Below are 23,072 nucleotides of genomic sequence, written 5' to 3' on the forward strand. Positions count from 1 at the left end.
TAAGATTTGGAGAATGGGAGTTGCGTTTGAATCCAAGAAAATAATAAAAGAATAGGAGTTTAACTGAAATAGAAACCGAAAATACTGGAAAATCTGAACTGGTCTGTCAGAATCTGTGGTGAGAGAAGTCGATTGGAGTTTGCTTCTTCAGAGCAGTTTAACTGAATTGGAAGAGGAGATGAGAGTTTCTCTGTGACAGGTTCAGGGATACAGTGTGCCTGTGAAGTGATCCAGGACATGTGAATTGACTTTGTGAGTTGTGTGTGTGTGGGATTAAATATCGCTGTGCGATTGAATGGTTACTTTCTGTTAAATGCTGGTTGGATACAAATCCAAAATGTAACTTTAGCTCAGATTGTTGTTTAGTACTTTTAAATGATTTACTTGTTTGAATGATCAAAATGCTTAAAGTCATCTAGTCGACATGATTAATTACAAGGCAAAAGTCCACCGATTAACTGGGACTATTGTCCCAGATGCATTGAAATGTTCATTGGATGAGCAATTTGCTTCAATACTGGTTGATTATGCGGATCATGTCTCCAGCTAAGTAACAAAGTGTGTATCAATCTCTTGTTTTCATGTGTGAGGGCTGTTGTTGAGCTTTTAGCTTTCTATAGGGCTGCGTTCCCTTTCGTGAAGCTGTTGCTATATTTCAGAAAGTCAGTTCTGCTAGCAGCTATGAGATGACCGATATGCAGAATTCTTTGCTGATTCTTGCACCAATGTGCACGCCTCTTGAGTGTGGCTGTAGCTTTGATGACTGACATTGGAAAAGACATAGTTGGTAAACGACAAGGTGGTTTCAGCCAAGAGCACTCGTGTGCTAAGTACCCTGGAAATGTTTGACGGGATCCCTTGATGGCCTGTCTGGCTGCATCCTGATGCTGGATGGATTGACTTCACCAACATGTTCGAAGAGGGAGCTGTGAGATGGGGAAAGTAGGCGACCAGAATGCTTTGCATGGACATGTGCTTTCCTGTCAGTGTGTATGTTTGGAAAGCCCAACATGTAAAAGTCCCATTGTGGTGGTAGCACAATTTGTTTGATGTATTAGTGTGTAGCAGAACGTTAATGTACCGTTGAAAAAACTTAATCAGATGAAATGAAGTCAGTGTCACCAAAAAGCATGTTGAATATTGAGCATTATAAGGCGCTGATACTCAGCGGTGATTCGTGCTCGCTTCGGCAGCACATACACTAAAATTGGAACGATACAGAGAAGATTAGCATGGCCCCTGCGCAAGGATGACACGCAAATTCGTGAAGCGTTCCATATTTTACACTTTCAAAACATTTCACCTTTTGCAGCACATCCACAATTTACCCTGTTTCAAAAACCATCATCACACAATCCATCATCTTTATTCAGCTCCTCCTTTACCTGATTCAATTCAGCCTTTTCATTCCACAGATTTGTCGAACGTCCAAATTTCTCACTTTGAAATCGGGTATTTGAGATATTTAGAACATTAATTATTTGATACTTATTGATTGACAAAGCAGCAAAACATCACAGATGCTGCAAATCTAGAACCAAAACACAAAAGGCTGATAAAACTCAGCAAAGACAAGTCGGCGTGTCGGGAATTCGGTGGGAGAGAAAAGCTCCTGGACAACAACGCTGTGGAGCAAATCACCAGCGGAGCGTTGTCCTGGGAACAGCACATTCAAATGGATTGACTCCAGTTCAGAAAAGGGTGTAATGTTTGCCGGAAAAGCGAAAATGGGAGTTCATAATGTGCTGGAAGATGTGGAATAAGATTTGGAGAATGGGAGTTGCGTTTTAATTCAAGAAAATAATAAAAGAATACGAGTTTAACTGATATAGAAACCGGAAATACTGGAAAATCTGAACTGGTCTGTCAGAATCTGTGATGAGAGAAGTCGATTGGAGTTTGCTTCTTCAGAGCAGTTGAACTGAATTAGAAGTGGAGATGAGAATTTCTCTGTGACAGGTTCAGTGGTACAGTGTGCCTGTGAAGTGATCCAGGAAATGTGAATTGACTTTGTGAGTTGTTTGTGTGTGGGATTAAATATAGCTGTGCGACTGAATGGCTACTTTCTATTAAATGCTGGTCGGATACAAATCCAAAATGTCACTTTAGCTCAGATTGTTGCTTAGCACTTTTAAATGATTTACTTCTTTGAATGACCAAAATGCTTAAAGTCATCTAGTCGACATGATTAATTACAAGGTAAATGTCCACCGATTAACTGGGACTATTGTCCCAGATGCATTGAAAAGATCATTGGATGAGCACTTTGCTTCAATACTGGTTGGTTATGCGGAACATGCCTCCAGCTATGTAACAAAGTGTGTATCAATCTCTAGTTTTCATGTGTCAGGACTGTTCTTGAGCTTTTCGCTTTCTATAGGGCTGCGTTCCCTTTCGTGAAGCTGTTGCTATATTTCAGAAAGTCAGTTCTGCTGGCAGCTATGAGATGACCGACATGCAGAATTCTTTGCAGATTCTTGCACCCATGTGCACGCCTCTTGAGTAGGGCAGCAGCTTTGATGACTGACATTGGAAAAGACATAGTTGGTAAACGACAAGGTGGTTTCAGCCAAGAGCACTCGTGTGCTAAGTACCCTGGAAATGTTTGACGGGATCCCTTGATGGCCTGTCTGGCTGCATCCTGATGCTGGATGGATTGACTTCACCAACATGTTCGAAGAGGGAGCTGTGAGGTGGGGAAAGTAGGCGACCAGAATACTTTGCATGGACATGTGCTTTCCTGTCAGTGTGTATGTTTGGAAGGCCCAACATGTAAAAGTCCCATTGTGGTGGTAGCACAATTTGTTTGATGTATTATTGTGTAGCAGAACGTTAATGTACCGTTGAAAAAAAAACTTAACCAGAGGAAATGAAGTCAGTGTAACCAAAAAGCATGTTGAATATTGGGCATTAATAAGGCGCTGATACTCAGCCTTGATTCGTGCTCGCTTCGGCAGCACATACACTAAAATTGGAACGATACAGAGAAGATTAGCATGGCCCATGCGCAAGGATGACACGCAAATTCGAGAAGCGTTCCATATTTTACACTTTCAAAACATCTCACCTTTTGCAGCACATCCACAATTTACCCTGTTTCAAAAACCATCATCACACAATCCAACATCTTTATTCAGCTCCTCCTTTACCTGATTCAGTTCAACCTTTTCATTCCACAGATTTGTCGAACGTCCAGATTTCTCACTTTGAAATCGGGTACTTGAGATATTTAAAACATTAATTATTTGATACTTATTGAATGACAAAAGAGCAAAATATCACAGATGCTGCAAATCTAGAACCAAAACACAAAAGGCTGATAAAACTCAGCAAAGACAAGTCGGCGTGTCGGGAATTCGGTGGGAGAGAAAAGCTCCTGGACAACAAGGCTGTGGAGCAAATCCCCAGCAGAGCGTTGTGCTGGGAACAGCACATTCAAATGGATTGACTTAAGTTCAGGAAAGGGTGTAATGTTTGCCGGAATAGCGAAAATGGGTGTTCATAATGTGCTGGAAGATGTGGAATAAGATTTGGAGAATGGAAGTTGCGTTTTAATCCAAGAAAATAATAAAAGAATAGGAGTTTAAGTGAAATAGAAACCGAAAATACTGGAAAATCTGAACTGGTCTGTCAGAATCTGTGGTGAGAGAAGTCGATTGGAGTTTGCTTCTTCAGAGCAGTTTAACTGAATTGGAAGTGGAGATGAGAGTTTCTCTGTGACAGGTTCAGGGGTACAGTGTGCCTGTGAAGTGATCCAGGAAATGTGAATTGACTTTGTGAGTTGTGTGTGTGTGGGATTATATATAGCTGTTCGACTGAATGGTTACTTTCTGTTAAATGCTGGTCGGATACATTTCCAAAATGTAACTTTAGCTCAGATTTTGTTTAGTACTTTTAAAAGATTTACTTCTTTGAATGATCAAAATGCTTAAAGTCATCTAGTCGACATGATTAATTACAAGGTAAAAGTCCACCGATTAACTGGGACTACTGTCCCAGATGCATTGAAATGTTCATTGGATGAGCAATTTGCTTCAATACTGGTTGATTATGCGGATCATGTCTCCAGCTAAGTAACAAAGTGTGTATCAATCTCTTGTTTTCATGTGTGAGGGCTGTTGTTGAGCTTTTAGCTTTCTATAGGGCTGCGTTCCCTTTCGTGAAGCTGTTGCTATATTTCAGAAAGTCAGTTCTGCTAGCAGCTATGAGATGACCGACATGCAGAATTCTTTGCTGATTCTTGCACCCATGTGCACGCCTCTTGAGTAGGGCAGCAGCTTTGATGACTGACATTGGAAAAGACATAGTTGGTAAACGACAAGGTGGTTTCAGCCAAGAGCACCCGTGTGCTAAGTACCCTGGAAATGTTTGACGGGATCCCTTGATGGCCTGTCTGGCTGCATCCTGATGCTGGATGGATTGACTTCACCAACATGTTCGAAGAGGGAGCTGTGAGGTGGGTAAAGTAGGCGAGCAGAATGTTTTGCATGGACATGTGCTTTACTGTCAGTGTGTATGTTTGGAAGGCCCAACATGTAAAAGTCCCATTGTGGTGGTAGCACAATTTGTTTGATGTATTATTCCGTAGCAGAACGTTAATGTACCGTTGAACAAAATCTTAACCAGAGGAAATGAAGTTAGTGTAACCAAAAAGCATGTTGAATATTGAGCATTAATAAGGCGCTGATACTCAGCGGTGATTCGTGCTCGCTTCGGCAGCACATACACTAAAATTGGAACGATACAGAGAAGATTAGCATGGCCCCTGCGCAAGGATGACACGCAAATTCGTGAAGCGTTCCATATTTTACACTTTCAAAACATCTCACCTTTTGCAGCACATCCACAATTTACCCTGTTTCAAAAACCATCATCACACAATCCAACATCTTTATTCAGCTCCTCCTTTACCTGATTCAGTTCAACCTTTTCATTCCACAGATTTGTCGAACGTCCAGATTTCTCACTTTGAAATCGGTTACTTGAGATATTTAAAACATTAATTATTTGATACTTATTGAATGACAAAAGAGCAAAATATCACAGATGCTGCAAATCTAGAACCAAAACACAAAAGGCTGATAAAACTCAGCAAAGACAAGTCGGCGTGTCGGGAATTCGGTGGGAGAGAAAAGCTCCTGGACAACAAGGCTGTGGAGCAAATCCCCAGCAGAGCGTTGTGCTGGGAACAGCACATTCAAATGGATTGACTCAAGTTCAGGAAAGGGTGTAATGTTTGCCGGAATAGCGAAAATGGGTGTTCATAATGTGCTGGAAGATGTGGAATAAGATTTGGAGAATGGAAGTTGCGTTTTAATCCAAGAAAATAATAAAAGAATAGGAGTTTAAGTGAAATAGAAACCGAAAATACTGGAAAATCTGAACTGGTCTGTCAGAATCTGTGGTGAGAGAAGTCGATTGGAGTTTGCTTCTTCAGAGCAGTTTAACTGAATTGGAAGTGGAGATGAGAGTTTCTCTGTGACAGGTTCAGGGGTACAGTGTGCCTGTGAAGTGATCCAGGAAATGTGAATTGACTTTGTGAGTTGTGTGTGTGTGGGATTAAATATAGCTGTTCGACTGAATGGGTACTTTCTGTTAAATGCTGGTCGGATACATTTCCAAAATGTAACTTTAGCTCAGATTTTGTTTAGTACTTTTAAAAGATTTACTTCTTTGAATGATCAAAATGCTTAAAGTCATCTAGTCGACATGATTAATTACAAGGTAAAAGTCCACCGATTAACTGGGACTACTGTCCCAGATGCATTGAAATGTTCATTGGATGAGCAATTTGCTTCAATACTGGTTGATTATGCGGATCATGTCTCCAGCTAAGTAACAAAGTGTGTATCAATCTCTTGTTTTCATGTGTGAGGGCTGTTGTTGAGCTTTTAGCTTTCTATAGGGCTGCGTTCCCTTTCGTGAAGCTGTTGCTATATTTCAGAAAGTCAGTTCTGCTAGCAGCTATGAGATGACCGACATGCAGAATTCTTTGCTGATTCTTGCACCCATGTGCACGCCTCTTGAGTGTGGCTGTAGCTTTGATGACTGACATTGGACAAGACATAGTTGGTAAACGACAAGGTGGTTTCAGCCAAGAGCACTCGTGTGCTAGGTACCCTGGAAATGTTTGACGGGATCCCTTGATGGCCTGTCTGGCTGCATCCTGATGCTGGATGGATTGACTGAGATCACCAGCATGTTCGAAGAGGGAGCTGTGAGTTGGGGAAAGTTGGCGACCAGAATACTTTGCATGGACATGTGCTTTCCTGTCAGTTTGTATGTTTCTAAGGCCCAACATGTAAAAGTCCCATTGTGGTGGTAGCACAATTTGTTTGATGTATTATTCCGTAGCAGACCGTTAATGTACCGTTGAAAAAACTGAACCAGATGAAATGAAGTTAGTGTCACCAAAAAGCATGTTGAATATTGAGCATTATAAGGCGCTGATACTCAGCGGTGATTCGTGCTCGCTTCGGCAGCACATACACTAAAATTGGAACGATACAGAGAAGATTAGCATGGCCCCTGCGCAAGGATGACACGCAAATTCGTGAAGCGTTCCATATTTTACACTTTCAAAACATTTCACCTTTTGCAGCACATCCACAATTTACCCTGTTTCAAAAACCATCATCACACAATCCATCATCTTTATTCAGCTCCTCCTTTACCTGATTCAATTCAGCCTTTTCATTCCACAGATTTGTCGAACGTCCAAATTTCTCACTTTGAAATCGGGTATTTGAGATATTTAGAACATTAATTATTTGATACTTATTGATTGACAAAGCAGCAAAACATCACAGATGCTGCAAATCTAGAACCAAAACACAAAAGGCTGATAAAACTCAGCAAAGACAAGTCGGCGTGTCGGGAATTCGGTGGGAGAGAAAAGCTCCTGGACAACAACGCTGTGGAGCAAATCACCAGCGGAGCGTTGTCCTGGGAACAGCACATTCAAATGGATTGACTCCAGTTCAGAAAAGGGTGTAATGTTTGCCGGAAAAGCGAAAATGGGAGTTCATAATGTGCTGGAAGATGTGGAATAAGATTTGGAGAATGGGAGTTGCGTTTTAATTCAAGAAAATAATAAAAGAATACGAGTTTAACTGATATAGAAACCGGAAATACTGGAAAATCTGAACTGGTCTGTCAGAATCTGTGATGAGAGAAGTCGATTGGAGTTTGCTTCTTCAGAGCAGTTGAACTGAATTAGAAGTGGAGATGAGAATTTCTCTGTGACAGGTTCAGTGGTACAGTGTGCCTGTGAAGTGATCCAGGAAATGTGAATTGACTTTGTGAGTTGTTTGTGTGTGGGATTAAATATAGCTGTGCGACTGAATGGCTACTTTCTATTAAATGCTGGTCGGATACAAATCCAAAATGTCACTTTAGCTCAGATTGTTGCTTAGCACTTTTAAATGATTTACTTCTTTGAATGACCAAAATGCTTAAAGTCATCTAGTCGACATGATTAATTACAAGGTAAATGTCCACCGATTAACTGGGACTATTGTCCCAGATGCATTGAAAAGATCATTGGATGAGCACTTTGCTTCAATACTGGTTGGTTATGCGGAACATGCCTCCAGCTATGTAACAAAGTGTGTATCAATCTCTAGTTTTCATGTGTCAGGACTGTTGTTGAGCTTTTCGCTTTCTATAGGGCTGCGTTCCCTTTCGTGAAGCTGTTGCTATATTTCAGAAAGTCAGTTCTGCTGGCAGCTATGAGATGACCGACATGCAGAATTCTTTGCAGATTCTTGCACCCATGTGCACGCCTCTTGAGTAGGGCAGCAGCTTTGATGACTGACATTGGAAAAGACATAGTTGGTAAACGACAAGGTGGTTTCAGCCAAGAGCACTCGTGTGCTAAGTACCCTGGAAATGTTTGACGGGATCCCTTGATGGCCTGTCTGGCTGCATCCTGATGCTGGATGGATTGACTTCACCAACATGTTCGAAGAGGGAGCTGTGAGGTGGGGAAAGTAGGCGACCAGAATACTTTGCATGGACATGTGCTTTCCTGTCAGTGTGTATGTTTGGAAGGCCCAACATGTAAAAGTCCCATTGTGGTGGTAGCACAATTTGTTTGATGTATTATTGTGTAGCAGAACGTTAATGTACCGTTGAAAAAAAAACTTAACCAGAGGAAATGAAGTCAGTGTAACCAAAAAGCATGTTGAATATTGGGCATTAATAAGGCGCTGATACTCAGCCGTGATTCGTGCTCGCTTCGGCAGCACATACACTAAAATTGGAACGATACAGAGAAGATTAGCATGGCCCATGCGCAAGGATGACACGCAAATTCGAGAAGCGTTCCATATTTTACACTTTCAAAACATCTCACCTTTTGCAGCACATCCACAATTTACCCTGTTTCAAAAACCATCATCACACAATCCAACATCTTTATTCAGCTCCTCCTTTACCTGATTCAGTTCAACCTTTTCATTCCACAGATTTGTCGAACGTCCAGATTTCTCACTTTGAAATCGGGTACTTGAGATATTTAAAACATTAATTATTTGATACTTATTGAATGACAAAAGAGCAAAATATCACAGATGCTGCAAATCTAGAACCAAAACACAAAAGGCTGATAAAACTCAGCAAAGACAAGTCGGCGTGTCGGGAATTCGGTGGGAGAGAAAAGCTCCTGGACAACAAGGCTGTGGAGCAAATCCCCAGCAGAGCGTTGTGCTGGGAACAGCACATTCAAATGGATTGACTTAAGTTCAGGAAAGGGTGTAATGTTTGCCGGAATAGCGAAAATGGGTGTTCATAATGTGCTGGAAGATGTGGAATAAGATTTGGAGAATGGAAGTTGCGTTTTAATCCAAGAAAATAATAAAAGAATAGGAGTTTAAGTGAAATAGAAACCGAAAATACTGGAAAATCTGAACTGGTCTGTCAGAATCTGTGGTGAGAGAAGTCGATTGGAGTTTGCTTCTTCAGAGCAGTTTAACTGAATTGGAAGTGGAGATGAGAGTTTCTCTGTGACAGGTTCAGGGGTACAGTGTGCCTGTGAAGTGATCCAGGAAATGTGAATTGACTTTGTGAGTTGTGTGTGTGTGGGATTATATATAGCTGTTCGACTGAATGGGTACTTTCTGTTAAATGCTGGTCGGATACATTTCCAAAATGTAACTTTAGCTCAGATTTTGTTTAGTACTTTTAAAAGATTTACTTCTTTGAATGATCAAAATGCTTAAAGTCATCTAGTCGACATGATTAATTACAAGGTAAAAGTCCACCGATTAACTGGGACTACTGTCCCAGATGCATTGAAATGTTCATTGGATGAGCAATTTGCTTCAATACTGGTTGATTATGCGGATCATGTCTCCAGCTAAGTAACAAAGTGTGTATCAATCTCTTGTTTTCATGTGTGAGGGCTGTTGTTGAGCTTTTAGCTTTCTATAGGGCTGCGTTCCCTTTCGTGAAGCTGTTGCTATATTTCAGAAAGTCAGTTCTGCTAGCAGCTATGAGATGACCGACATGCAGAATTCTTTGCTGATTCTTGCACCCATGTGCACGCCTCTTGAGTAGGGCAGCAGCTTTGATGACTGACATTGGAAAAGACATAGTTGGTAAACGACAAGGTGGTTTCAGCCAAGAGCACCCGTGTGCTAAGTACCCTGGAAATGTTTGACGGGATCCCTTGATGGCCTGTCTGGCTGCATCCTGATGCTGGATGGATTGACTTCACCAACATGTTCGAAGAGGGAGCTGTGAGGTGGGTAAAGTAGGCGAGCAGAATGTTTTGCATGGACATGTGCTTTACTGTCAGTGTGTATGTTTGGAAGGCCCAACATGTAAAAGTCCCATTGTGGTGGTAGCACAATTTGTTTGATGTATTATTCCGTAGCAGAACGTTAATGTACCGTTGAACAAAATCTTAACCAGAGGAAATGAAGTTAGTGTAACCAAAAAGCATGTTGAATATTGAGCATTAATAAGGCGCTGATACTCAGCGGTGATTCGTGCTCGCTTCGGCAGCACATACACTAAAATTGGAACGATACAGAGAAGATTAGCATGGCCCCTGCGCAAGGATGACACGCAAATTCGTGAAGCGTTCCATATTTTACACTTTCAAAACATCTCACCTTTTGCAGCACATCCACAATTTACCCTGTTTCAAAAACCATCATCACACAATCCAACATCTTTATTCAGCTCCTCCTTTACCTGATTCAGTTCAACCTTTTCATTCCACAGATTTGTCGAACGTCCAGATTTCTCACTTTGAAATCGGTTACTTGAGATATTTAAAACATTAATTATTTGATACTTATTGAATGACAAAAGAGCAAAATATCACAGATGCTGCAAATCTAGAACCAAAACACAAAAGGCTGATAAAACTCAGCAAAGACAAGTCGGCGTGTCGGGAATTCGGTGGGAGAGAAAAGCTCCTGGACAACAAGGCTGTGGAGCAAATCCCCAGCAGAGCGTTGTGCTGGGAACAGCACATTCAAATGGATTGACTCAAGTTCAGGAAAGGGTGTAATGTTTGCCGGAATAGCGAAAATGGGTGTTCATAATGTGCTGGAAGATGTGGAATAAGATTTGGAGAATGGAAGTTGCGTTTTAATCCAAGAAAATAATAAAAGAATAGGAGTTTAAGTGAAATAGAAACCGAAAATACTGGAAAATCTGAACTGGTCTGTCAGAATCTGTGGTGAGAGAAGTCGATTGGAGTTTGCTTCTTCAGAGCAGTTTAACTGAATTGGAAGTGGAGATGAGAGTTTCTCTGTGACAGGTTCAGGGGTACAGTGTGCCTGTGAAGTGATCCAGGAAATGTGAATTGACTTTGTGAGTTGTGTGTGTGTGGGATTAAATATAGCTGTTCGACTGAATGGGTACTTTCTGTTAAATGCTGGTCGGATACATTTCCAAAATGTAACTTTAGCTCAGATTTTGTTTAGTACTTTTAAAAGATTTACTTCTTTGAATGATCAAAATGCTTAAAGTCATCTAGTCGACATGATTAATTACAAGGTAAAAGTCCACCGATTAACTGGGACTACTGTCCCAGATGCATTGAAATGTTCATTGGATGAGCAATTTGCTTCAATACTGGTTGATTATGCGGATCATGTCTCCAGCTAAGTAACAAAGTGTGTATCAATCTCTTGTTTTCATGTGTGAGGGCTGTTGTTGAGCTTTTAGCTTTCTATAGGGCTGCGTTCCCTTTCGTGAAGCTGTTGCTATATTTCAGAAAGTCAGTTCTGCTAGCAGCTATGAGATGACCGACATGCAGAATTCTTTGCTGATTCTTGCACCCATGTGCACGCCTCTTGAGTGTGGCTGTAGCTTTGATGACTGACATTGGACAAGACATAGTTGGTAAACGACAAGGTGGTTTCAGCCAAGAGCACTCGTGTGCTAGGTACCCTGGAAATGTTTGACGGGATCCCTTGATGGCCTGTCTGGCTGCATCCTGATGCTGGATGGATTGACTGAGATCACCAGCATGTTCGAAGAGGGAGCTGTGAGTTGGGGAAAGTTGGCGACCAGAATACTTTGCATGGACATGTGCTTTCCTGTCAGTTTGTATGTTTCTAAGGCCCAACATGTAAAAGTCCCATTGTGGTGGTAGCACAATTTGTTTGATGTATTATTCCGTAGCAGACCGTTAATGTACCGTTGAAAAAACTGAACCAGATGAAATGAAGTTAGTGTAACCAAAAAGCATGTTGAATATTGAGCATTAATAAGGCGCTGATACTCAGCGGTGATTCGTGCTCGCTTCGGCAGCACATACACTAAAATTGGAACGATACAGAGAAGATTAGCATGGCCCCTGCGCAAGGATGACACGCAAATTCGTGAAGCGTTCCATATTTTACACTTTCAAAACATTTCACCTTTTGCAGCACATCCACAATTTACCCTGTTTCAAAAACCATCATCACACAATCCAACATCTTTATTCAGCTCCTCCTTTACCTGATTCAATTCAACCTTTTCATTCCACAGATTTATCGAACGTCCAACTTTCTCACTTTGAAATCGGTTACTTGAGATATTTAAAACATTAATTATTTGATACTTATTGATTGACAAAACAGCAAAATATCACAGATGCTGCAAATCTAGAACCAAAACACAAAAGGCTGATAAAACTCAGCAAAGACAAGTCGGCGTGTCGGGAATTCGGTGGGAGAGAAAAGCTCCTGGACAACAACGCCGTGGAGCTAATCCCCAGCAGAGCGTTGTGCTTCGAACAGCACATTCAAATGGATTGACTCCAGTTCAGGAAAGGGTGTAATGTTTGCTGGGAAAGCGAAAATGGGTGTTCATAATGTGCTGGAAGATGTGGAATAAGATTTGGAGAATGGAAGTTGCGTTTTAATCCAAGAAAATAATAAAAGAATAGGAGTTTAAGTGAAATAGAAACCGAAAATACTGGAAAATCTGAACTGGTCTGTCAGAATCTGTGGTGAGAGAAGTCGATTGGAGTTTGCTTCTTCAGAGCAGTTCAACTGAATTGGAAGTGGAGATGAGAGTTTCTCTGTGACAGGTTCAGGGGTACAGTGTGCCTGTGAAGTGATCCAGGAAATGTGAATTGACTTTGTGAGTTGTGTGTGTGTGGGATTATATATAGCTGTTCGACTGAATGGGTACTTTCTGTTAAATGCTGGTCGGATACATTTCCAAAATGTAACTTTAGCTCAGATTTTGTTTAGTACTTTTAAAAGATTTACTTCTTTGAATGATCAAAATGCTTAAAGTCATCTAGTCGACATGATTAATTACAAGGTAAAAGTCCACCGATTAACTGGGACTACTGTCCCAGATGCATTGAAATGTTCATTGGATGAGCAATTTGCTTCAATACTGGTTGATTATGCGGATCATGTCTCCAGCTAAGTAACAAAGTGTGTATCAATCTCTTGTTTTCATGTGTGAGGGCTGTTGTTGAGCTTTTAGCTTTCTATAGGGCTGCGTTCCCTTTCGTGAAGCTGTTGCTATATTTCAGAAAGTCAGTTCTGCTAGCAGCTATGAGATGACCGACATGCAGAATTCTTTGCTGATTCTTGCACCCATGTGCACGCCTCTTGAGTAGGGCAGCAGCTTTGATGACTGACATTGGAAAAGACATAGTTGGTAAACGACAAGGTGGTTTCAGCCAAGAGCACCCGTGTGCTAAGTACCCTGGAAATGTTTGACGGGATCCCTTGATGGCCTGTCTGGCTGCATCCTGATGCTGGATGGATTGACTTCACCAACATGTTCGAAGAGGGAGCTGTGAGGTGGGTAAAGTAGGCGAGCAGAATGTTTTGCATGGACATGTGCTTTACTGTCAGTGTGTATGTTTGGAAGGCCCAACATGTAAAAGTCCCATTGTGGTGGTAGCACAATTTGTTTGATGTATTATTCCGTAGCAGAACGTTAATGTACCGTTGAACAAAATCTTAACCAGAGGAAATGAAGTTAGTGTAACCAAAAAGCATGTTGAATATTGAGCATTAATAAGGCGCTGATACTCAGCGGTGATTCGTGCTCGCTTCGGCAGCACATACACTAAAATTGGAACGATACAGAGAAGATTAGCATGGCCCCTGCGCAAGGATGACACGCAAATTCGTGAAGCGTTCCATATTTTACACTTTCAAAACATCTCACCTTTTGCAGCACATCCACAATTTACCCTGTTTCAAAAACCATCATCACACAATCCAACATCTTTATTCAGCTCCTCCTTTACCTGATTCAGTTCAACCTTTTCATTCCACAGATTTGTCGAACGTCCAGATTTCTCACTTTGAAATCGGGTACTTGAGATATTTAAAACATTAATTATTTGATACTTATTGAATGACAAAAGAGCAAAATATCACAGATGCTGCAAATCTAGAACCAAAACACAAAAGGCTGATAAAACTCAGCAAAGACAAGTCGGCGTGTCGGGAATTCGGTGGGAGAGAAAAGCTCCTGGACAACAACGCCGTGGAGCTAATCCCCAGCAGAGCGTTGTGCTTCGAACAGCACATTCAAATGGATTGACTCCAGTTCAGGAAAGGGTGTAATGTTTGCTGGGAAAGCGAAAATGGGTGTTCATAATGTGCTGGAAGATGTGGAATAAGATTTGGAGAATGGGAGTTGCGTTTGAATCCAAGAAAATAATAAAAGAATAGGAGTTTAACTGAAATAGAAACCGAAGATACTGGAAAATCTGAACTGGTCTGTCAGAATCTGTGGTGAGTGAAGTCGATTGGAGTTTGCTTCTTCAGAGCAGTTTAACTGAATTGGAAGAGGGGATGAGAGTTTCTCTGTGACAGGTTCAGGGGTACAGTGTGACTGTGAAGTGATCCAGGACATGTGAATTGACTTTGTGAGTTGTGTGTGTGTGGGATTAAATATAGCTGTGCGATTGAATGGTTACTTTCAGTTAAATGCTGGTCGGATACAAATCCAAATTGTAAATTTAGCTCAGATTGTTGTTTAGTACTTTTAAAAGATTTACTTCTTTGAATGATCAAAATGCTTTAAGTCATCTAGTCGACATGATTAATTACAAGGTAAAAGTCCACAGATTAACTGGGACTATTGTCCCAGATGTATTGAAAAGATTATTGGATGAGCAATGTGCTTCAATACTGGTTGATTATGCGGATCATGTCTCCAGCTAAGTAACAAAGTGTGTATCAATCTCTTGTTTTCATGTGTGAGGGCTGTTGTTGAGCTTTTCGCTTTCTATAGGGCTGCGTTCCCTTTCGTGAAGCTGTTGCTATATTTCAGAAAGTCAGTTCTGCTGGCAGCTATGAGATGACCGACATGCAGAATTCTTTGCAGATTCTTGCACCCATGTGCACGCCTCTTGAGTAGGGCAGCAGCTTTGATGACTGACATTGGAAAAGACATAGTTGGTAAACGACAAGGTGGTTTCAGCCAAGAGCACTCGTGTGCTAAGTACCCTGGAAATGTTTGACGGGATCCCTTGATGGCCTGTCTGGCTGCATCCTGATGCTGGATGGATTGACTTCACCAACATGTTCGAAGAGGGAGCTGTGAGGTGGGTAAAGTAGGCGACCAGAATACTTTGCATGGACATGTGCTTTCCTGTCAGTGTGTATGTTTGGAAGGCCCAACATGTAAAAGTCCCATTGTGGTGGTAGCACAATTTGTTTGATGTATTATTGTGTAGCAGAACGTTAATGTACCGTTGAAAAAAAAACTTAACCAGAGGAAATGAAGTCAGTGTAACCAAAAAGCATGTTGAATATTGGGCATTAAGAAGGCGCTGATACTCAGCCGTGATTCGTGCTCGCTTCGGCAGCACATACACTAAAATTGGAACGATACAGAGAAGATTAGCATGGCCCATGCGCAAGGATGACACGCAAATTCGAGAAGCGTTCCATATTTTACACTTTCAAAACATCTCACCTTTTGCAGCACATCCACAATTTACCCTGTTTCAAAAACCATCATCACACAATCCAACATCTTTATTCAGCTCCTCCTTTACCTGATTCAGTTCAACCTTTTCATTCCACAGATTTGTCGAACGTCCAGATTTCTCACTTTGAAATCGGGTACTTGAGATATTTAAAACATTAATTATTTGATACTTATTGAATGACAAAAGAGCAAAATATCACAGATGCTGCAAATCTAGAACCAAAACACAAAAGGCTGATAAAACTCAGCAAAGACAAGTCGGCGTGTCGGGAATTCGGTGGGAGAGAAAAGCTCCTGGACAACAACGCTGTGGACCAAATCTCCAGCAGAGCGTTGTGCTGGGAACAGCACATTCAAATGGATTGACTCCAGTTCAGGAAAGGGTGTAATGTTTGCCGGAATAGCGAAAATGGGTGTTCATAATGTGCTGGAAGATGTGGAATAAGATTTGGAGAATGGGAGTTGCGTTTGAATCCAAGAAAATAATAAAAGAATAGGAGTTTAACTGAAATAGAAACCGAAAATACTGGAAAATCTGAACTGGTCTGTCAGAATCTGTGGTGAGAGAAGTCGATTGGAGTTTGCTTCTTCAGAGCAGTTTAACTGAATTGGAAGAGGAGATGAGAGTTTCTCTGTGACAGGTTCAGGGATACAGTGTGCCTGTGAAGTGATCCAGGACATGTGAATTGACTTTGTGAGTTGTGTGTGTGTGGGATTAAATATCGCTGTGCGATTGAATGGTTACTTTCTGTTAAATGCTGGTTGGATACAAATCCAAAATGTAACTTTAGCTCAGATTGTTGTTTAGTACTTTTAAATGATTTACTTCTTTGAATGATCAAAATGCTTAAAGTCATCTAGTCGACATGATTAATTACAAGGCAAAAGTCCACCGATTAACTGGGACTATTGTCCCAGATGCATTGAAATGTTCATTGGATGAGCAATTTGCTTCAATACTGGTTGATTATGCGGATCATGTCTCCAGCTAAGTAACAAAGTGTGTATCAATCTCTTGTTTTCATGTGTGAGGGCTGTTGTTGAGCTTTTAGCTTTCTATAGGGCTGCGTTCCCTTTCGTGAAGCTGTTGCTATATTTCAGAAAGTCAGTTCTGCTAGCAGCTATGAGATGACCGATATGCAGAATTCTTTGCTGATTCTTGCACCAATGTGCACGCCTCTTGAGTGGGGCTGTAGCTTTGATGACTGACATTGGAAAAGACATAGTTGGTAAACGACAAGGTGGTTTCAGCCAAGAGCACTCGTGTGCTAAGTACCCTGGAAATGTTTGACGGGATCCCTTGATGGCCTGTCTGGCTGCATCCTGATGCTGGATGGATTGACTTCACCAACATGTTCGAAGAGGGAGCTGTGAGATGGGGAAAGTAGGCGACCAGAATGCTTTGCATGGACATGTGCTTTCCTGTCAGTGTGTATGTTTGGAAAGCCCAACATGTAAAAGTCCCATTGTGGTGGTAGCACAATTTGTTTGATGTATTAGTGTGTAGCAGAACGTTAATGTACCGTTGAAAAAACTTAATCAGATGAAATGAAGTCAGTGTCACCAAAAAGCATGTTGAATATTGAGCATTATAAGGCGCTGATACTCAGCGGTGATTCGTGCTCGCTTCGGCAGCACATACACTAAAATTGGAACGATACAGAGAAGATTAGCATGGCCCCTGCGCAAGGATGACACGCAAATTCGTGAAGCGTTCCATATTTTACACTTTCAAAACATTTCACCTTTTGCAGCACATCCACAATTTACCCTGTTTCAAAAACCATCATCACACAATCCATCATCTTTATTCAGCTCCTCCTTTACCTGATTCAATTCAGCCTTTTCATTCCACAGATTTGTCGAACGTCCAAATTTCTCACTTTGAAATCGGGTATTTGAGATATTTAGAACATTAATTATTTGATACTTATTGATTGACAAAGCAGCAAAACATCACAGATGCTGCAAATCTAGAACCAAAACACAAAAGGCTGATAAAACTCAGCAAAGACAAGTCGGCGTGTCGGGAATTCGGTGGGAGAGAAAAGCTCCTGGACAACAACGCTGTGGAGCAAATCACCAGCGGAGCGTTGTCCTGGGAACAGCACATTCAAATGGATTGACTCCAGTTCAGAAAAGGGTGTAATGTTTGCCGGAAAAGCGAAAATGGGAGTTCATAATGTGCTGGAAGATGTGGAATAAGATTTGGAGAATGGGAGTTGCGTTTTAATTCAAGAAAATAATAAAAGAATACGAGTTTAACTGATATAGAAACCGGAAATACTGGAAAATCTGAACTGGTCTGTCAGAATCTGTGATGAGAGAAGTCGATTGGAGTTTGCTTCTTCAGAGCAGTTGAACTGAATTAGAAGTGGAGATGAGAATTTCTCTGTGACAGGTTCAGTGGTACAGTGTGCCTGTGAAGTGATCCAGGAAATGTGAATTGACTTTGTGAGTTGTTTGTGTGTGGGATTAAATATAGCTGTGCGACTGAATGGCTACTTTCTATTAAATGCTGGTCGGATACAAATCCAAAATGTCACTTTAGCTCAGATTGTTGCTTAGCACTTTTAAATGATTTACTTCTTTGAATGACCAAAATGCTTAAAGTCATCTAGTCGACATGATTAATTACAAGGTAAATGTCCACCGATTAACTGGGACTATTGTCCCAGATGCATTGAAAAGATCATTGGATGAGCACTTTGCTTCAATACTGGTTGGTTATGCGGAACATGCCTCCAGCTATGTAACAAAGTGTGTATCAATCTCTAGTTTTCATGTGTCAGGACTGTTGTTGAGCTTTTCGCTTTCTATAGGGCTGCGTTCCCTTTCGTGAAGCTGTTGCTATATTTCAGAAAGTCAGTTCTGCTGGCAGCTATGAGATGACCGACATGCAGAATTCTTTGCAGATTCTTGCACCCATGTGCACGCCTCTTGAGTAGGGCAGCAGCTTTGATGACTGACATTGGAAAAGACATAGTTGGTAAACGACAAGGTGGTTTCAGCCAAGAGCACTCGTGTGCTAAGTACCCTGGAAATGTTTGACGGGATCCCTTGATGGCCTGTCTGGCTGCATCCTGATGCTGGATGGATTGACTTCACCAACATGTTCGAAGAGGGAGCTGTGAGGTGGGGAAAGTAGGCGACCAGAATACTTTGCATGGACATGTGCTTTCCTGTCAGTGTGTATGTTTGGAAGGCCCAACATGTAAAAGTCCCATTGTGGTGGTAGCACAATTTGTTTGATGTATTATTGTGTAGCAGAACGTTAATGTACCGTTGAAAAAAAAACTTAACCAGAGGAAATGAAGTCAGTGTAACCAAAAAGCATGTTGAATATTGGGCATTAATAAGGCGCTGATACTCAGCCGTGATTCGTGCTCGCTTCGGCAGCACATACACTAAAATTGGAACGATACAGAGAAGATTAGCATGGCCCATGCGCAAGGATGACACGCAAATTCGAGAAGCGTTCCATATTTTACACTTTCAAAACATCTCACCTTTTGCAGCACATCCACAATTTACCCTGTTTCAAAAACCATCATCACACAATCCAACATCTTTATTCAGCTCCTCCTTTACCTGATTCAGTTCAACCTTTTCATTCCACAGATTTGTCGAACGTCCAGATTTCTCACTTTGAAATCGGGTACTTGAGATATTTAAAACATTAATTATTTGATACTTATTGAATGACAAAAGAGCAAAATATCACAGATGCTGCAAATCTAGAACCAAAACACAAAAGGCTGATAAAACTCAGCAAAGACAAGTCGGCGTGTCGGGAATTCGGTGGGAGAGAAAAGCTCCTGGACAACAAGGCTGTGGAGCAAATCCCCAGCAGAGCGTTGTGCTGGGAACAGCACATTCAAATGGATTGACTTAAGTTCAGGAAAGGGTGTAATGTTTGCCGGAATAGCGAAAATGGGTGTTCATAATGTGCTGGAAGATGTGGAATAAGATTTGGAGAATGGAAGTTGCGTTTTAATCCAAGAAAATAATAAAAGAATAGGAGTTTAAGTGAAATAGAAACCGAAAATACTGGAAAATCTGAACTGGTCTGTCAGAATCTGTGGTGAGAGAAGTCGATTGGAGTTTGCTTCTTCAGAGCAGTTTAACTGAATTGGAAGTGGAGATGAGAGTTTCTCTGTGACAGGTTCAGGGGTACAGTGTGCCTGTGAAGTGATCCAGGAAATGTGAATTGACTTTGTGAGTTGTGTGTGTGTGGGATTATATATAGCTGTTCGACTGAATGGGTACTTTCTGTTAAATGCTGGTCGGATACATTTCCAAAATGTAACTTTAGCTCAGATTTTGTTTAGTACTTTTAAAAGATTTACTTCTTTGAATGATCAAAATGCTTAAAGTCATCTAGTCGACATGATTAATTACAAGGTAAAAGTCCACCGATTAACTGGGACTACTGTCCCAGATGCATTGAAATGTTCATTGGATGAGCAATTTGCTTCAATACTGGTTGATTATGCGGATCATGTCTCCAGCTAAGTAACAAAGTGTGTATCAATCTCTTGTTTTCATGTGTGAGGGCTGTTGTTGAGCTTTTAGCTTTCTATAGGGCTGCGTTCCCTTTCGTGAAGCTGTTGCTATATTTCAGAAAGTCAGTTCTGCTAGCAGCTATGAGATGACCGACATGCAGAATTCTTTGCTGATTCTTGCACCCATGTGCACGCCTCTTGAGTAGGGCAGCAGCTTTGATGACTGACATTGGAAAAGACATAGTTGGTAAACGACAAGGTGGTTTCAGCCAAGAGCACCCGTGTGCTAAGTACCCTGGAAATGTTTGACGGGATCCCTTGATGGCCTGTCTGGCTGCATCCTGATGCTGGATGGATTGACTTCACCAACATGTTCGAAGAGGGAGCTGTGAGGTGGGTAAAGTAGGCGAGCAGAATGTTTTGCATGGACATGTGCTTTACTGTCAGTGTGTATGTTTGGAAGGCCCAACATGTAAAAGTCCCATTGTGGTGGTAGCACAATTTGTTTGATGTATTATTCCGTAGCAGAACGTTAATGTACCGTTGAACAAAATCTTAACCAGAGGAAATGAAGTTAGTGTAACCAAAAAGCATGTTGAATATTGAGCATTAATAAGGCGCTGATACTCAGCGGTGATTCGTGCTCGCTTCGGCAGCACATACACTAAAATTGGAACGATACAGAGAAGATTAGCATGGCCCCTGCGCAAGGATGACACGCAAATTCGTGAAGCGTTCCATATTTTACACTTTCAAAACATCTCACCTTTTGCAGCACATCCACAATTTACCCTGTTTCAAAAACCATCATCACACAATCCAACATCTTTATTCAGCTCCTCCTTTACCTGATTCAGTTCAACCTTTTCATTCCACAGATTTGTCGAACGTCCAGATTTCTCACTTTGAAATCGGTTACTTGAGATATTTAAAACATTAATTATTTGATACTTATTGAATGACAAAAGAGCAAAATATCACAGATGCTGCAAATCTAGAACCAAAACACAAAAGGCTGATAAAACTCAGCAAAGACAAGTCGGCGTGTCGGGAATTCGGTGGGAGAGAAAAGCTCCTGGACAACAAGGCTGTGGAGCAAATCCCCAGCAGAGCGTTGTGCTGGGAACAGCACATTCAAATGGATTGACTCAAGTTCAGGAAAGGGTGTAATGTTTGCCGGAATAGCGAAAATGGGTGTTCATAATGTGCTGGAAGATGTGGAATAAGATTTGGAGAATGGAAGTTGCGTTTTAATCCAAGAAAATAATAAAAGAATAGGAGTTTAAGTGAAATAGAAACCGAAAATACTGGAAAATCTGAACTGGTCTGTCAGAATCTGTGGTGAGAGAAGTCGATTGGAGTTTGCTTCTTCAGAGCAGTTTAACTGAATTGGAAGTGGAGATGAGAGTTTCTCTGTGACAGGTTCAGGGGTACAGTGTGCCTGTGAAGTGATCCAGGAAATGTGAATTGATTTTGTGAGTTGTGTGTGTGTGGGATTAAATATAGCTGTTCGACTGAATGGGTACTTTCTGTTAAATGCTGGTCGGATACATTTCCAAAATGTAACTTTAGCTCAGATTTTGTTTAGTACTTTTAAAAGATTTACTTCTTTGAATGATCAAAATGCTTAAAGTCATCTAGTCGACATGATTAATTACAAGGTAAAAGTCCACCGATTAACTGGGACTACTGTCCCAGATGCATTGAAATGTTCATTGGATGAGCAATTTGCTTCAATACTGGTTGATTATGCGGATCATGTCTCCAGCTAAGTAACAAAGTGTGTATCAATCTCTTGTTTTCATGTGTGAGGGCTGTTGTTGAGCTTTTAGCTTTCTATAGGGCTGCGTTCCCTTTCGTGAAGCTGTTGCTATATTTCAGAAAGTCAGTTCTGCTAGCAGCTATGAGATGACCGACATGCAGAATTCTTTGCTGATTCTTGCACCCATGTGCACGCCTCTTGAGTGTGGCTGTAGCTTTGATGACTGACATTGGACAAGACATAGTTGGTAAACGACAAGGTGGTTTCAGCCAAGAGCACTCGTGTGCTAGGTACCCTGGAAATGTTTGACGGGATCCCTTGATGGCCTGTCTGGCTGCATCCTGATGCTGGATGGATTGACTGAGATCACCAGCATGTTCGAAGAGGGAGCTGTGAGTTGGGGAAAGTTGGCGACCAGAATACTTTGCATGGACATGTGCTTTCCTGTCAGTTTGTATGTTTCTAAGGCCCAACATGTAAAAGTCCCATTGTGGTGGTAGCACAATTTGTTTGATGTATTATTCCGTAGCAGACCGTTAATGTACCGTTGAAAAAACTGAACCAGATGAAATGAAGTTAGTGTAACCAAAAAGCATGTTGAATATTGAGCATTAATAAGGCGCTGATACTCAGCGGTGATTCGTGCTCGCTTCGGCAGCACATACACTAAAATTGGAACGATACAGAGAAGATTAGCATGGCCCCTGCGCAAGGATGACACGCAAATTCGTGAAGCGTTCCATATTTTACACTTTCAAAACATTTCACCTTTTGCAGCACATCCACAATTTACCCTGTTTCAAAAACCATCATCACACAATCCAACATCTTTATTCAGCTCCTCCTTTACCTGATTCAATTCAACCTTTTCATTCCACAGATTTATCGAACGTCCAACTTTCTCACTTTGAAATCGGTTACTTGAGATATTTAAAACATTAATTATTTGATACTTATTGATTGACAAAACAGCAAAATATCACAGATGCTGCAAATCTAGAACCAAAACACAAAAGGCTGATAAAACTCAGCAAAGACAAGTCGGCGTGTCGGGAATTCGGTGGGAGAGAAAAGCTCCTGGACAACAACGCCGTGGAGCTAATCCCCAGCAGAGCGTTGTGCTTCGAACAGCACATTCAAATGGATTGACTCCAGTTCAGGAAAGGGTGTAATGTTTGCTGGGAAAGCGAAAATGGGTGTTCATAATGTGCTGGAAGATGTGGAATAAGATTTGGAGAATGGGAGTTGCGTTTGAATCCAAGAAAATAATAAAAGAATAGGAGTTTAACTGAAATAGAAACCGAAGATACTGGAAAATCTGAACTGGTCTGTCAGAATCTGTGGTGAGTGAAGTCGATTGGAGTTTGCTTCTTCAGAGCAGT

General features: G+C 41.3%; 1 protein-coding gene and 13 non-coding genes across 14 annotated transcripts in view; all 14 read left to right on the forward strand.

Moving 5' to 3' along the window:
- LOC144687635 (synergin gamma-like) overlaps positions 1-23,072 on the forward strand; it is a 450,053-nt gene that overhangs the window by 185,252 nt on the left and 241,729 nt on the right. The gene's annotated exons all lie outside the window — the stretch shown is intronic.
- LOC144688199 (U6 spliceosomal RNA) lies at positions 1,178-1,284 on the forward strand. Its single transcript, XR_013578393.1, has one exon. It is a non-coding gene; the product is annotated as a U6 spliceosomal RNA (small nuclear RNA).
- Positions 2,942-3,048, forward strand: LOC144688125 (U6 spliceosomal RNA). Its single transcript, XR_013578332.1, has one exon. It is a non-coding gene; the product is annotated as a U6 spliceosomal RNA (small nuclear RNA).
- LOC144688200 (U6 spliceosomal RNA) lies at positions 4,704-4,810 on the forward strand. Its single transcript, XR_013578394.1, has one exon. It is a non-coding gene; the product is annotated as a U6 spliceosomal RNA (small nuclear RNA).
- On the forward strand, positions 6,467-6,573 carry LOC144688201 (U6 spliceosomal RNA). The gene has a single exon (XR_013578395.1). It is a non-coding gene; the product is annotated as a U6 spliceosomal RNA (small nuclear RNA).
- On the forward strand, positions 8,231-8,337 carry LOC144688126 (U6 spliceosomal RNA). The gene has a single exon (XR_013578333.1). It is a non-coding gene; the product is annotated as a U6 spliceosomal RNA (small nuclear RNA).
- LOC144688048 (U6 spliceosomal RNA) lies at positions 9,993-10,099 on the forward strand. Its single transcript, XR_013578258.1, has one exon. It is a non-coding gene; the product is annotated as a U6 spliceosomal RNA (small nuclear RNA).
- On the forward strand, positions 11,757-11,863 carry LOC144688049 (U6 spliceosomal RNA). Its single transcript, XR_013578259.1, has one exon. It is a non-coding gene; the product is annotated as a U6 spliceosomal RNA (small nuclear RNA).
- Positions 13,519-13,625, forward strand: LOC144688050 (U6 spliceosomal RNA). Its single transcript, XR_013578260.1, has one exon. It is a non-coding gene; the product is annotated as a U6 spliceosomal RNA (small nuclear RNA).
- On the forward strand, positions 15,283-15,389 carry LOC144688127 (U6 spliceosomal RNA). The gene has a single exon (XR_013578334.1). It is a non-coding gene; the product is annotated as a U6 spliceosomal RNA (small nuclear RNA).
- On the forward strand, positions 17,043-17,149 carry LOC144688051 (U6 spliceosomal RNA). The gene has a single exon (XR_013578261.1). It is a non-coding gene; the product is annotated as a U6 spliceosomal RNA (small nuclear RNA).
- LOC144688128 (U6 spliceosomal RNA) lies at positions 18,807-18,913 on the forward strand. The gene has a single exon (XR_013578335.1). It is a non-coding gene; the product is annotated as a U6 spliceosomal RNA (small nuclear RNA).
- Positions 20,569-20,675, forward strand: LOC144688052 (U6 spliceosomal RNA). The gene has a single exon (XR_013578262.1). It is a non-coding gene; the product is annotated as a U6 spliceosomal RNA (small nuclear RNA).
- Positions 22,333-22,439, forward strand: LOC144688053 (U6 spliceosomal RNA). Its single transcript, XR_013578263.1, has one exon. It is a non-coding gene; the product is annotated as a U6 spliceosomal RNA (small nuclear RNA).

Source organism: Cetorhinus maximus, chromosome 12 (genome assembly GCF_964194155.1).
Source record: "Cetorhinus maximus chromosome 12, sCetMax3.hap1.1, whole genome shotgun sequence".
In the NCBI taxonomy this organism is placed as follows: Eukaryota; Metazoa; Chordata; class Chondrichthyes; order Lamniformes; family Cetorhinidae; genus Cetorhinus; species Cetorhinus maximus.